Source organism: Muscardinus avellanarius, assembly GCF_963383645.1.
Source record: "Muscardinus avellanarius genome assembly, chromosome: 1".
Taxonomy (NCBI): Eukaryota; Metazoa; Chordata; class Mammalia; order Rodentia; family Gliridae; genus Muscardinus; species Muscardinus avellanarius.
In genome coordinates, this window is record NC_137786.1 from 28,773,935 (window position 1) to 28,788,871 (window position 14,937).

Here is a 14,937-nt window from a genome sequence, read left to right on the forward strand (position 1 = left end):
TCAGTATTCAGGTTTGCCCTTTCATAAACTCAGTAGCAGAGCCTTCTAATGGACTTTTCCTCTTTGCCTTTTAAAGTATGAGCAGTATTACACCAACTTTCTTGGATTTTATTTAAAAAACAACCACTGAGAAAGAAAAATATTTGACTATTCTCTTGCTTTGCTTCATAAATGCCTAGAAACTTCCTTGAAGAATATTCCTACCTCATTAGCTAGTCAAGATGCTCTGATTGATCTGTTCTACACAGTGTTTAGAAACAAAGACTTAGGAAAAATTAAAGAAAGTACATCCTGGCTTGGCTACTGAGGGGAAAAGAGAATTGAAAAATGTTTGTATTCCTGACAGAAGTATGGTAATAAGAGTACTATGAAAGCTTAACATTTTAAAAACTGCTGATTTAATATTTAGCTATGTCTCCTGAAATTCTTTGTGGTTCACTTTTTATGGAAATTATTAACAGTGAAACACTCAAGTTTTCTTTAAAGTGTCTTTTCAGGTAAAGTCTAGTGTGAACATGCACATAGTCACAAGTATGTAATTCTGTAATTGTGGAATGCCTGTATGCTTTGTTGGGTACATCTTCCATGGAGATGTTAATGAATATAATACTCTACTTGTGAATATCTTAAATGTTGAAATAAAAATAAGAAATGTGCCTTTGTGTTTTCCCAGTTTCAAAAACGAAGATAAGTGGATAATTTATCTGTTGAATGGATTTTATTAACAAGTAGACTACCTTTCTGTGTGAATGCTTTGGACTCTCTATTAGTCTTAGAGCGTGAACTTCTGGGACTGGGTGGTGTGGGCCTGGTTTTTTCCACCTACCTGGTCCAAATGGAAAGATGCAAGTATCAAGGTGTCCTTCACCCTTTACGCTTCGCAGTCTTATGATTCCTCGATACACTTAACTGTATAGTGGACTCCTTTCAGTATTTCAGACTTAAGTTTTCATTTATAAGATCTCTATTTGTTAACAGTAATTTTGCTTAGTTATATATAGATATTTCAATTTGTTTAGGAACTTCTACAGGGATAGAAAAATTAATGAACTACTACTTATGACTTATGTCCCACTTTCAGCTGTAAATTGGTTTTAGGAAAACACACGGACTCAAATGTAGTCAGAAGAAAAAAGTACTTGAAACTTTCATATGAAAAGTATGAAACTGAAAAATTATATGAAATTATTTACTCTGTTACCATCTAACCATGTCCACCTGAGTAAAAGATTTACTATACATGAGACTGTCCTCAGTCCCTAACATTAGATTCATTGGTACTAGGTTCATTATAGAGTTTGTGCTTTCAAACACTTGAATTGCTGTTTTAGCCCTGGATTTAATATGCTCACTGTCCTTGATTAAGTGAAAATAATCCTCACTACTTGTTTCACTCTTAGGCTCCTGATAGTGTTTAAATGGTTTTATCTTTTTCTTGCATATTATAGTTAGGTGATACTTTTCCTTTTTTTGACTGCTGAGGAAAAAAAAAAAAGCATGTATCTTGAATTTCAACCACCTCTTTATACTAAAACCTCATGTAACCTTAGAGTATCTAGATACTATAACCTCTTGGTGCAGTGCTTCTACTGGCCAAGGCCAGAACTCAGAAAAAATTGTGTGTGTAGTAACTCATGTATGTTGGAAAGTGATGTGAAGTTCAGCTTTTGCCATCTTCTGAAGAAGAGATTCAGCATTATATTTTTAAATGTGAGTTGATGCAAGAATGTGAGAATGCCTGAATATCTCCGCACCCAGATCCATACAGATTTGTCACTTGTTCCAATCTCTTAGCCAAAGCTGCCAACCCAGGATCACGAATCTTGTTTGATCATGTCCCTTTAGTCTCCTCACAGTGGCAGTTCAGTTTTTCCTTGACTTTTGCATTTGGGCCATTTCTGAAGCTCTGGTAAGATGAAGGCCATTGCTGATGCTGACAAGGGAGCAGGGCAGAGGCTGGTTAAGTGAGTGGACAACTTGTGTGAGTAGCTTGGGTGTGAAGGGATCAAAATGGAATGGTGGCTGAGGCGGGTGTGGCGCTGAGGGTGGGGTGGCAGCGCTGTGTGCAGCATCTCGGCGTGGAGTTGCACTCCTAGTGCACACCCACGTTGACCGCTGGTGTCAGCCACAATTTCAGTTACTTCCCACTTGTGTTTTTCTGGTGACAACTTAAGTGCCACCTCAAGCATGAGTACTTTCAGTAACCCAGATAAAAAATAACTCCTGGTGTTCAGGTTTGAAGCCTAACCCTTTATGTTATTAATTGAAAAATATTTAAGAAGCCCTGTGGTTTTCTTCAGAATTCTTAACCCAGAAACAAAGGTCTTCTGGTATTCAAGTGTTTAAAAATGAATCTTTTTGACCCAGGGCTCATTTTTTTCTTCTGAATGTGAGGAAGTGCTTAGTGCTTATTATAGAGCCATTAATTGGTAGGCAGTGAAAGCTCTTGGAAATAATTGAGAACATTCCCGACACGTTCTAGTCGATAACACTGGTTCTTGAATTTTTAAGTAGAGGAGAAGCTGTTATCTATTATAACAAGGTATTGTCCGCAAGCCATTTCCATTAGAACTGTCTCCAGAAGGTTCATTCATCCCCCTATCCCAGGCACATTACATATTTTTAAGATGCACAGAAGACTGGGTTTTGCAACCTTTGTAATTCTAGCAATCTCCATGGTGAGGGGGAATCCAGAGTATTTAGGATTGAAAGGAATTTGCTTCAGACTTTCTCAGGTTTGGGAATTTTTATTAGAAAAAGCGAAGGCTGAGCTGGGCATGGTGGCTTACGCTTGTAATCTCAGTACTTGGGAGGCTGAGACAGGAGGATCACAAGTTTGGGCCAGCCTCAGCTCTGTAACTTAAACTTTGTTTTAAAAAATAATAAAAAGTAGGGTTGGGGTATAGCTCTGAGGTAGATTGCCCCAGGGTTCAATCCCTAGTACCACAAAAAAAAAAAAAAAAGAAAAGGCAAAGGTTCCAGCAAGTTTATGTAAGCCACCTCTTGCTGAGAGCCTAGTGTTTGGTAGGTGTGGCCCAACCGGCTCCATTTGCCGCGTGCTGGTAGGAGAAGGGTGCACAGTAGCAAATACTGGGCCTTTATTTTCCCATTTAGTTTTCATTGTTCCTTGGGGAGAAGGTACTCTAGTGACACAAAGGCAAGATTTGAATTCCACCTCCGGCTAACCCCAAAAGCGGAACCCATGTTTAACTGTGTTCCTACATAACAGACCTGGGGCAGTGGCAAAGCTCTTGGTTCCTGGATTGAGTAATGGACTTTATTGAAGTTACTCTTACCCTGATTTTTATTGTCTGGCAGCATAAACTAGGATTCCCATCTGACCCACTGGGTCTTGTTCAGTTTCTTAGACCCTTTCGTCACATTTCCCTGCAGCAGCAGAAAAGGCTGTTGTCTGTACTTGGATCCCGAGTACAGAGCAGCTTGCTGGACTTAGGCAAACCCTTCAGTCAAGACTAAACCAAGAGAAAATCTATTGGACTGCACCAGTCAGCCTCTGGCTAGAACTCCTGAAAATAGAAATGGGCTAGGTTATTCTTGAGTGTAAGTCTAGGATTTCTGTTTGGCTTGGTCTTTGCTAACTTCCAGGCACCATGAGCCTACTCTACCCCTTTCTTCCAAGTTTTAATTGGTTCAGTGAAAAGACAGGGTTTGGACCCAGAGGCTTTCTACCCTGCGTGCTGGATGTCTTCTGTAGTTCTTTCAGAGTCACTCTCTACCCTGCAGCCCCGGTAGTCTGCCTAAGGTTGGGCATCTTCCCTTTCTCTTCAGCTCTTGGCTGGTTTGGCCAGTGCAGAGCTTCACTAAAACTGGAGAGAGGAATGAGCATAGACATTTATTCCTATGGCTCCTAACCTCCTGTCAAGGTCTGTTCCTTTGAGTCCAGCTTTGCTTACCGTAATATCCTCGAGATGTTTCTGTACATTTAAGTGTTTTCTATGAAGCCCTGTATGTTAGGGTTCTCCAGAGAAACACGAAGGGGGTGGGTAGTTGAGAGAGGAGTTAGCTCACATGATCATGGTGGTTAGGAGTTACACTGTATTTTTCTTTCAGGCTAGAGAAGCAGGGAAGCTGGTAGCATGCTGGAGTCTGAGTCTGAAAGTCTGAGAACCAGCGCTAATGGTAAAACTTGCAGCCCAAGGTTGAAGACTTGAGAACTTGGGGTTCTGATGTCCAAGGGCAGGGGAAGATAGGCATCCCCGTTCCAGGAGAGAGTGCAAATCCACTTTTCTTCTGCCTTTTTGTTAAGCCATTTGGTTAGTGCCTGTCATACTGGGTGAGGGAGCATCCTCCTTACTCATCTCACTGATTCAAATAACCAGTCTTCCAGAAACACCACCACAGACATTCACAGATAATGCTTTACCAGGCGTTTGGGAATCCCCCTAGTCCAGTCAATTTGACACCTAAAATTAACCATCGTACGCTACTCAGATTGTGATTTAGTGTGACATCTTCCTGTTGGCACCCTGGGTGCTACACTAATAGGTACCAGAAATGGCCCTAGGAAACTGCTCTTCAGAATTGTACTCTGGGATTAGGTGGCACATGTATTTGAAGAGGATAGGGTTACTGTCATTTTGGGGATGGGGGTAGTGGGACAGTAGTAGCTTGTGGTGTACGGTGACACCACAACTAGGAATAGTAGGGTGTATTACCATGGAATGAAGTGCAGGTGGAGGGCAGGATACTGATAGACCAAGTGATTGTGGCACTTCCTCATTACGGCGAATTGTAACTAAAGATTTTGCAAGCTGGGCATGGTGGTACATGCTGTAATCCCAGTACATGGGAGGCTGAGACAAGAGAATTGCAGGTTTGAAGCCAGCCTTGGCAGTTTAGTGAAGACCCTTAGCGACTGTGAGACTGTTTCAAAATTAAAAATTAGAAAAAAAAAAGAAAAGAAAAGGGGGATGGTGGTATAACTTGAAGATAGATTATCTGTTGGTTCAATCCCAGGCACTAAAACCAAAATAAAAAACCCAATAACTTCATTTGTGACAGCCCTAGAGAGAAAGGTATGTAGAGAAAAACAAAAATCAACATAGAAAGAGGAAATTAGGAAATAGCCTCCCTGGCATCTTTGGATTGGCTTCTCATCTGTGGTTTTGGGGCCATTCTGGGAAAAGCCCAGTATTGTTTGGGTTAGAGAATTGTAGCCCCAGTAAGTGCTTAGTCCCATGCGAGACCGATCTCATGTTGATGAAGTCAGGGCAGTGGCTAGGAAAGGAGAGGGAAGCACTGGGAGAATTTAAACTTATACATTCCCCTGGGGCCAGAATTAGACCCCAACAATTTGTTAGTGATGGGATCTTCTGCAGGAGGAGAGCCTGTAAGAAGGAAGGAATTTAAAGACCTTTCAGCCCTATTAGAAGGGCCTTGAGAGTATTTGTGAATATAACTCCTGGACCAAGAAGTGTCACAGATGGCTTCACATAGAGTCACCATTTAAAGGATGTTTGCTTCTATCCCAGTGACCTTGGACTTGATACCAACCCCCCCCCCCGCATGTTCTAGTTAAAAAAAACAATTAAACTTTGGGAAAGTTGTCTAAATAGTACAAAGAACACTCAGACTCTTCATGTATGTTGCAACATTCATTTTGCTGAACTGTTGTAAACTAGATATGTACGCACTTACACATACACATACTGTGAGCTGTTTCTATAACACATCTGACATCACATGAATGGTGTCTTTTCCAGCACCTCTTCTGTAATTCTGAACTTTCTGACACCATCTGGGAATTCTGTAACTAAATTCTGACACTACCTAGATTTAGTATCAGATCTCACAAGTTAAAGGCCCATTCCCCAAAGATTCCCCCCATGTCAGATTTCAATTGGAAGTTCCAAGTTGTCACTGGTAGTTCTTACTAACTGGCTAAAAATTAGGAGGCTCTCACAACTTCCTCCTCAGTTTTGAAATTCAAAGGATACAGCTTGGGAGGAGCCCAGTGGAAGAGATGTGGGGCTTCCTTGCATTCTCTGAGTGCCACCCTCTCAACACCTTATGTACTCACCAACTGAGATCTCAGAACTTCATCACTTGGAACATGTCTATAGAGGGTTCATGATGTAGGCGTGACTGATTATATCATTGGCCATTGGTAATTAATGCAACCCCCTGTTCTTTCTTATCCCCAGAGCTTGGGAGGTGAAGCTCAAAGTTCCAACCTTCTAATGAAGGTCTTTCTGACAACCGTTCTAAAGGTATAGAAGTTCCATGCCAAGAGTTGCTTCATTTGAACAAAAGAGGCTTCTACCATCCTACCATTCTACCATCCTACCACTCAAGAAATTGGGTTTGAAGAGCTTTTGCCAGGAAGTGGGGACAAAGACCAAATACCCTCTCCACATATACATCTTAACACATATAACCTGTATATGGTTATACAGTTCATAGTGTTTTAATAATCAGTAATGGACTGGATGACTGGTCTCATAAGACTATTGCCTAGTGACATTGTATCTGTCTTAGTTTGTGTAAGTACACTGATGTTTGCACAGTGTTGAAATAGTTTTAAATGACATACTGTCAGAACATAACCTTGTCAACTGATGCAATATACATACATGTATCCAATTTTTTTGATGAATTATTTTAAAGTAAACTGAAGACATTAGTTTACTTTAAATACTAAAGTATATATTTCCCAGGAATAAAAATGCTAACATTTTTAATGGAAAATAACTATATTTTCCAAAACAAAAATGTTAGATAGAAGAGTGACATTATTTTATATTCTACCAATCTATTTAGTAAGAACAAAATTGGATTCTCCTGTATGCTTCCACAGGTAGTCTTTGATGATATGTTATTTGGGTAGAAATATGTGAAGAAAATTTGTTTTATAGTGATATGCAATGGGAAGAGAAGAAGATATTAATAGCCTTTTCAGGTAATTGTGGATATTCTTTGATGGCAATCACAAAACTTGACAACTGGTAATTTCTTAAAGGTTAGTTGCAGTATGTAATTTTCCCTTGGAAGCTTGGATTTCACTATCAGCAAGTAATGCTGTCAGTTTTGCTTGAAGTGACACGCCTGGCTTGTTCATTTTTGAGAAATGTCTACTGAGTCTTGAAGACATTTCTAGAAGACACTAGTAAACCACTGTTTGTCAGTCATTCTTGTGAATTAAAATGGTGCTCCATGGAAAAGGAGACTAGTTCAGACAATTATGTCAAGGCTTTCCTTTGAGACAGCTATTGGACTTCAGTGTGCATTTCCTAAGAGCACAGACATTTTTCTGCCTAACTTCAATGCTATCACAATCTAGAAAAGACAATTCAGGATTTTTTCTATTCTTCAATACATATTTAAATTATACTAGTTAAAGCCGGGCGTGGTGGTGCACGCTTGTAATCCCCGCGCTTGGGAGGCAGAGACAGGAGGACTGCGTAGGTTCGAAGCCAGCCGCGTACGCTGGCTTAGGAGACCCTGTTTCCAAATAAAAATGTAAAAATAGGTCTGGGAGTGTAGCCCGGAGGTAGAAGGGCTTCCAGGAACCCCAGCACCACAAAAAAAAAAAAAAAAGAAAGAAAAAAAATTATACTAGTTAACAAAAACAACTTTATATATTTCCTAGATGCAGATCTGATCAGTGCTTATGTACTTCACTTGGTTATTGACACCTATTTTTCAATCATACAACCTATAGTTGATAGCTCAAGTCAACAATGAGATAAAATTGCAGAAAGTTTCAGATATGTCATATAACATATATGTCAAATATCATGTCCGCATTGAAAGCTAAACAGTGTTTACAGAAAACATTCTAAAGTCACTACCAGGGCAGATTGCCACTCTCTGTTGTTGAAGTAAATTAAGAGTAATGTTTTAGCTAAAATAGTGAGGGAAAGTCAGGCGTGGTGGTGCACGCTTGTAATCCCAGCATTTGGGAGGAGGAGATAGGAGGATGGTGGTTCGTGGCCAGCCTCAGCTACTTAGTGAGACCCTTTGCAACTCAGTGAGACCCCGTTTCAAAATAAAGAATAAAAAATAGGGCTGGGGTGTAGCTTGGAGGTAGGATACCCCTGGGTTCCACCCCCAGTACCGAAAAAAAAAAAAAAAGTGAGGGAAAGGTATTGAATTCTGTTGAATGGTGCAATGATGTTCCATTTAATTTCAGTTGGGTTGGATCTGTTTGATAATTTCTCCATGTTAGTTTGGTTTAATACACTATAGGTAGCCATCTGGTCTCTACCATGAGGAAGGAGATTACTTACAATGTAAGTGGTTCATTCTTTGCTGTCAGGTGGAGATCTGTCTAGACTAGTTTAGTAGACTTTTGCCCTGCTTTTTATTCTGAATCTCACAAGTCCTTTTAGAATTTAAGCTGAGCAATGTGTACATGCTTGCTTTGTGTATGCACACATAGGGCTGATTATATGTACGTGTTTGTGTTTTTGGGTCTGTTTTATTCTGGCATAATTCTGCTGTGGCTTGGGAGTGGTTTGAGTGTGTTCCCCAAAGGCTCATGTACTGGGAACTTGGTCCCCAGTGTGGTAGTGTTGTGAGGTACAGGGACCTTTTTGTGGTAGGACCCAAAGGAAGATAATAGGTCTCTGGGGGCATCACCCTCAAAAGAGTGTAGTATTTGCAGGACTGCAGGTAGTTCTCAGGAGAGTGAGTTGTTATACAGTGAGGCCATCCTCTATGCTTGCCCTCTTCTGTACCAAGCATTTCCCTTCCTGCTGCTTTGCCATGTTGAGATGCAGCCAGTGGGGCTCTCACCAGAGGCCCAACAAATGGGGCTGCTCCATCTTGAACTTTCATCTTACCAAACTGAGCTAACATATTTTCCCTATGAAGTACCCAGCCTCGGGTGGTTCATTATAACAACAGAAAGCATATTAAGACAAGTTCCCTACCACTTTTGTTTTCAATGATGTCCAGGTTAATTGCCTTACTGTACATTTTACATTCGGGATTTGTCCATTTCCTCATGGCTCAATTGAGGTTAAATGTCCTTGGCAAGAATACTACACAGCTGAGGTGCTGGACTTATTGCATCACACCAAAAGGTCTTTCAGGCTAGGTTGCTTCACTATTGGTCATGTGAGATTTGATCACTAGGTAAGTTAAGATGGTGATTGCCACTATCCATTTTAAAGACACCCTCCTTCCCTCTTGTATTTAATTCTTTGAAACCCACGTAAGCTTGGGTTGTCTAATGTGAGAGGGAGGAATGTTTCCATTGCGTTGGTGTTGGAGATTGCCCTTTGGTCACCTTGGGCTTCTCATGCCACTAAACCAATAGGCAGAGAAGGAGGTTATTATACTGTCTGAGCAGACTGATACTGATTACCTGAAGGAAACCAAATTGCTACACAGTGGTGGTGAGGAGAACTATGCTGGTGACTGTAAAGTTTTTCTTTAACCATTATCTTGAGTAAAAAAAAACCTCTAGCAACCCATAAAGAGAAGACTTCCAGCCGGGCATGGTGGCGCACGCTTATAATCCCCGCGCTTGGGAGGCAGAGACAGGAGGATCGCGAAGGTTCGAAGCCAGCCACCCGCGCTGGCTTAGGAGACCCTGTTTCCAAATAAAAATGTAAAAATAGGTCTGGGAGTGTAGCCCAGAGGTAGAAGGGCTTCCAGGAACCCCAGTACCAAAAAAGAAAAAAAAAAAAAAAAAAAAAAAAAAAGAGAAGACTTCCAAAGACTAAAACATTGTAAGAGGATTTTGAACTCCCCATCTGGGAAAGTTAGCTAAGGTGCTGGGAGAGTTCAGAAACATGGGAAAAGGCAGCTCTGGTGTCCAGCAGAGACCTCACAGAATTCAAGACTGTCACAACAGTGTTTTATGTCACTTTATCTGTTCCTTTTCCCCTGAATTTTCTTGGAAATAAGTAATATGGATAACATCAATGTTGGCTAAAGCTTTAGGTTTCAGATGGGAGTATGAAAAAATTAGTAGCACCTTGTTATAAAATGGAAATTGGTGAAACTTAGTTCCAACTCTGCTTTGGACACTCAAATCTTACTACCAAGTGAATGGCAAGGGAGGATGCTGAAGGCAAAAAAGTGTGGATGGTGCTGTGTGTGTGTGTGTGTGTGTGTGTGTGTGTGTGTGCGTGTGTGTGTGTGTGTGTGTACGTACGTACGTATTCCATCTATCCCTGGGTCCATTCCCACCTTATTTTCTCTCATGGGGGCTGTCGTGTGGATGATGTCACTGGGCCATACTCTGTTCCTGTTGGGTTGGTCCATGGCCAGAGGAGATCTTGGTGGGGCCACGTCAGGCTGGCTGTGCTTGTCACCACTCAGCTGAGATGACTTCTTCCATGTCTGTTTTCTTCTTTTGGGTCCTGTAGCTGCTCCTTCTATTCACCTTTTGGTATGAGAGATGGTAATAATTCCTCTGCTAGTAAGAGCTCAGGGTTACCATTGGCTTTCTTAAGTCTTCACCCATACCTTTGTAAATCATCAATCTTTTTTATTTTATTTATTTTATTTTTTTTTTTGGTGGTACTGGGGGTGGAACCCAGAGGCTTTCTACCTCCGGGCTATACTCCCAGACCTTTTTTATTTTTATTTTGGTGGCACTGGGGTTCCTGGAAGCCCTTCTACCCCCGGGCTACACTCCCAGACCTATTTTATATTTTTGAAACAGGGTCTCTTATGCCAGCGCTGCTGGCTTCGAACCTGCGCGATCCTCCTGTCTCCGCCTCCCAAGCGCGGGGATTACAAGCGTACGCCACCACGTCCGGCCCTCCCAGACCTTTTTTATATTTTATTTGGAAACAGGGTCTCACTAAGTTGCTGAGAGCCTCACTAAGTAGCTGAGGCTGGCTTCGAACCCGTGTGATCCTCCTGTCTCAGCCTCCCAAGCGCGGGGATTACAAATGTGCGCCACCACACCCGGCTATCAATCTTAATAAATCATACTCCTTGAATTGGCTAAATTTGAGTGTACCTTTTAAAACTGGGAACCTGAATAATAGTGGACAAACAAGAGTGACAGGTTAAAAACTCTTACCTGGCCCTGTAGGTGAAACCTAGAGAAATGTGTGTCTTCAAACCTGTCTTCAGTCTTGCGAAAGAGCTTTGCTGAGTTACTTTCAGTGTGTTTGGTCCTCCTTGCCCTATAAAGCCTCTAAAACTAGCAGTGACTAGAAAAAAAAGTATCAAAATTGTTAGAAAACTAATCCAAGAAGAGTTTTTCAAAGACTGACTCACTAATTTAATAGGCAAACTTTTCTGTTTCAAAGAGAATGAAGCCCATAAGTAGGAACATGAGAGTTTTGGCAGTAACTAGGGGCACTGCCTGTTCCTGTGCATGGATGAAACCACTGTGCCCTTCCACTGCTGTCGTCCCTGAAAGAGTGGGCATTCCTACCATATCTAACTCACAAATGCGGTTGCCAAATGGCTCAGGCAAACCAAAGTCAGGGGTAGAGAGGGAGAGGCGGCAGTTTCTGAGTACTTGAGTGTCAGCAAGCTTGAAGAATGGCCAGAGTAGACATCGACAAGTCCATGACTGGACTTTCAGTCCCAAGTGGCAGTCCTGGAAACCTTGACAACTGGTCACACGAAGTGATGTCCCCCCTGGCCCCAGGGAAGTTTCATTCTTCTTGTCTTCCCCACTGGGGCAAGTCTTTCAGAGGGTCAGAATCTGTTGAAAGCTAAAGGTCTTGGCAGTTTATAAAAGTATTAGTGACGAGGAGGGCTTTATTTTCACTTGTCATTGAAGCTCAAGGAATGAATTTCTCTGGCGAGCATCCCTGTAAGGGTAGCTATGGTAGGGCGCCTCAGGATTGGGTTCTCAAAACCTATCAGTGGAGAGCTTTGGCATCATTTTTTTTTTCTTTTTTTTCCCTAAGAGTATCCAACATATCTTTATAGGAGTGGCTCCTGAGGGAGAAGCAGGAAGTATTATGGGCTGTCTATTAATATTGAATAGGGGAGAGTTTTTGTATTGGCCATGTCTCTCAATCATATTCATGTGAGCAACTTGCAAGGCTTCTGGCCTCTGGAGGTTTAGTTTATGGACTGATTCCAACCAGGTACTTTTCAGAATTATATTCTACCATTCCACTTCCCACCCGACGTGGGTAGTGGAAAGCTGTATAGACTTCCTTTATAATTTGTCCCGGATGTACTGAATAAAAGGATCTCAGTAGTCTTCTTGATATCAATAGTTAACAGCAGCTTTGGTGTGTAGATTGACTTTGGAAACCTGTGAACAATTGGCAAAACATACTTACGGGAAAATACTTTGTGTAAGTCAACTTTGGTATTTACAGGTGTTCCCTACAAAAGAAATTGCCTTCTCTGTGGGCAGAAGTTCTGCCAGTAGGTACTGGAAAACTGTAACAAGTGAAGTACCTTCCTACTTGTCACCTGGAGCATGCCATTACAAGGGTGATGCTAACCGCTTAAGAGATCCTTGGGCGCCACCTTGTGGCTTTATAGGGAATATAAAGGTGACTGCAGGTGCTGCTGGACCAGTACTTTTGTAAAATACGAAAAAGAAATAATTAGGAAATTACCTAAAAACAAATACATACAAAATTAAAGTCTCACTTTTATTATTAGACTCTAAGAACAAAATTCTAGTAAATATAGTTAGAACAAGCAAAAATAGGGAAAAATTGTGCACATTATTCATTGTAAGTGTAAACAAAGTAAATAGTACTTAAATACTAAATACTTCCCCATATTATCTACATACATGTGGCCGGGCATGGTGGTGAATTCTTGCAATCCAGGTACTTGGGAGGCTAAAACAGGAGTATTCAGGTTCAAGGCCAGTCTCAGCAACTTAGGGAGACTCATAGCAACCTAGCAAGACCCTGTTTCAAAGCAAAAAAAGGTATAAAAAAGTGCTGGAATGTTGCTGGGACGTAGAATGCTTCTGGGTTCAATCCCCAGTACCAAACCAAAAAACAAAAAACAGTTGTTACTACAGTTTAACTAAGTTTTCTTTCTAAATTGTAACTGTTTTTAGATCCTGTTTGCCATTTAAAAAGTGTTGCATTAAAGTAATAAAATCATTGAAAATATACTCTCAGGAAGCTGAAAAGATGGCAGCTCAATTCACATCATTAAAAAAGTAAGCTAACTTTTAAACTGAGGTTAGTTCAAACATTCTCACCAGAACTCCTTGCTGGTATGAGCAAGCAATAATATTTACTTATGATCAGATTCTGTGTTATTACATAATAAAGGGCACTCTCACCTTCACAGCACTGGCTTTTTTCTTTCTTTTTTTAAAAAATGTCATTCAGTTTTTTATTTTTTAAACTTAAAGTGTTTAACATGATTTTTAATGGATTTTATTTTATTTTATTATTTATTTTATTTTTTATTGGTGCACTGTATTCATACATCATAGTGGGATACAAACTTTTGTAGACATACATGCACACATTGCCCAGTCAGCCTCCACCCGATCCCCATCCCATTCTCTCCCCATCCCTCCCTCCCATGCTTGGCTTAGTGGTTGACATCTAGTATTATAGCAATTTATCCAAAATTAAAAATGATAATTTCACATAACAGTTTCATTTGTCTGATACCAAGCTTTTGATGACTTAAAGATAACATTTCAATATTTCTTTTTGCTTTCTTTCTTACCAGAGAATATTTTTTTCTATTTTTTTTAGGTGAAACTATCATATATTTATATATTTATTTTTCAGAAAAAAATCTATCCTAATATGGAAAATGGACTCTAGATACCCAAAACGATCTTGAAAAAGAACAAAGCTAGAAGATATATATTTTCTGATTTCAAACCATATAAAGCTACAATAATTGAAACAGTGTAGTACTATTCTAAAGGCAGATATATAAACCTTTGGAGTTAAATAAAAGCCTAGAGATACATTCTTCCATATATTGTCAAGTTATTTTTGACAAGGTTTCCACGAACATTTGGTGGTAGAAATAATAATCTTTTAACTAAATATTGTTGAAACATAATAATTACATGGAAAAGAATAAAGTTGGACCCTTACCTAACACATATACAAATATTAACTCAAAATAGATAAAAGACCTAAATATAAATCTTAAGACTATAAACTTTTAGGAGAAAATCTGGGTCATAAAACCTCACAACATTGAAATTGGCAGTGATTTCTTGGATATGATTTCAATGGCACAGGCAACAGAAGAGTATACAAACTCCCTAAAAAATAAAAAAAATATTGTATATCCAAAGACAATGTAAACAGAGTTAACAATTACTAATAGAATGGGATAAAATATTTCAAAATGCTATATCTGAAGGTATATTAATATTCCAACTAGAAATCCTAAAAATTAACAACAATAAAGGCAAACAATACCATTTAGAGATAGGTAAAAGACTAACATAAATAATGAATCTCCACAGATAACCAATCTTAGTTGTCTGTTGGATGGAAACTCTTGTTTCTCTGGTTCTGGTGTGTGTTACCTATTTTTTCTTTGTAGTTAATCTCTTTGAGTATTTTCTCTAGTGCTGGTTTTGAAGACATAAATTCCTTCAGTTTCTGTTTGTCATGGAAGCTTCTTATTTCTCCATCTAATTTGATAGAAAGTTTTGCTGGGTAGGAAATTTTTGGCTGGAAGTTGTTTTCTTTCAGAGTTTGGAATATGTTACTCCAAGCCCTTCTGGCTCTCATGACTTGGTTTGGGAAGTCTGGAGTGATTCTAATTGGTCTGCCTCTGAATGTCACTTGGCCCTTTGTTTTTGTTGCCTTTAAGATTCTCTGCTTGGCTTTCACATTGGTCATTTTGACAATTATGTGGCGTGGGGATCCTCTTCTCCGATCCTGTCTAAAGAGAGTTCTATAAGTTTCCTGGATCTGTGTATCAACCTCTTGCTCTATGTTTGGAAAATTTTCTGCTATTACTTCCTTGAAGAGATTGTTGATTCCTTTGGTTTCACTTTCTTTTCCCTCCTCTATTCCAATTATTCTT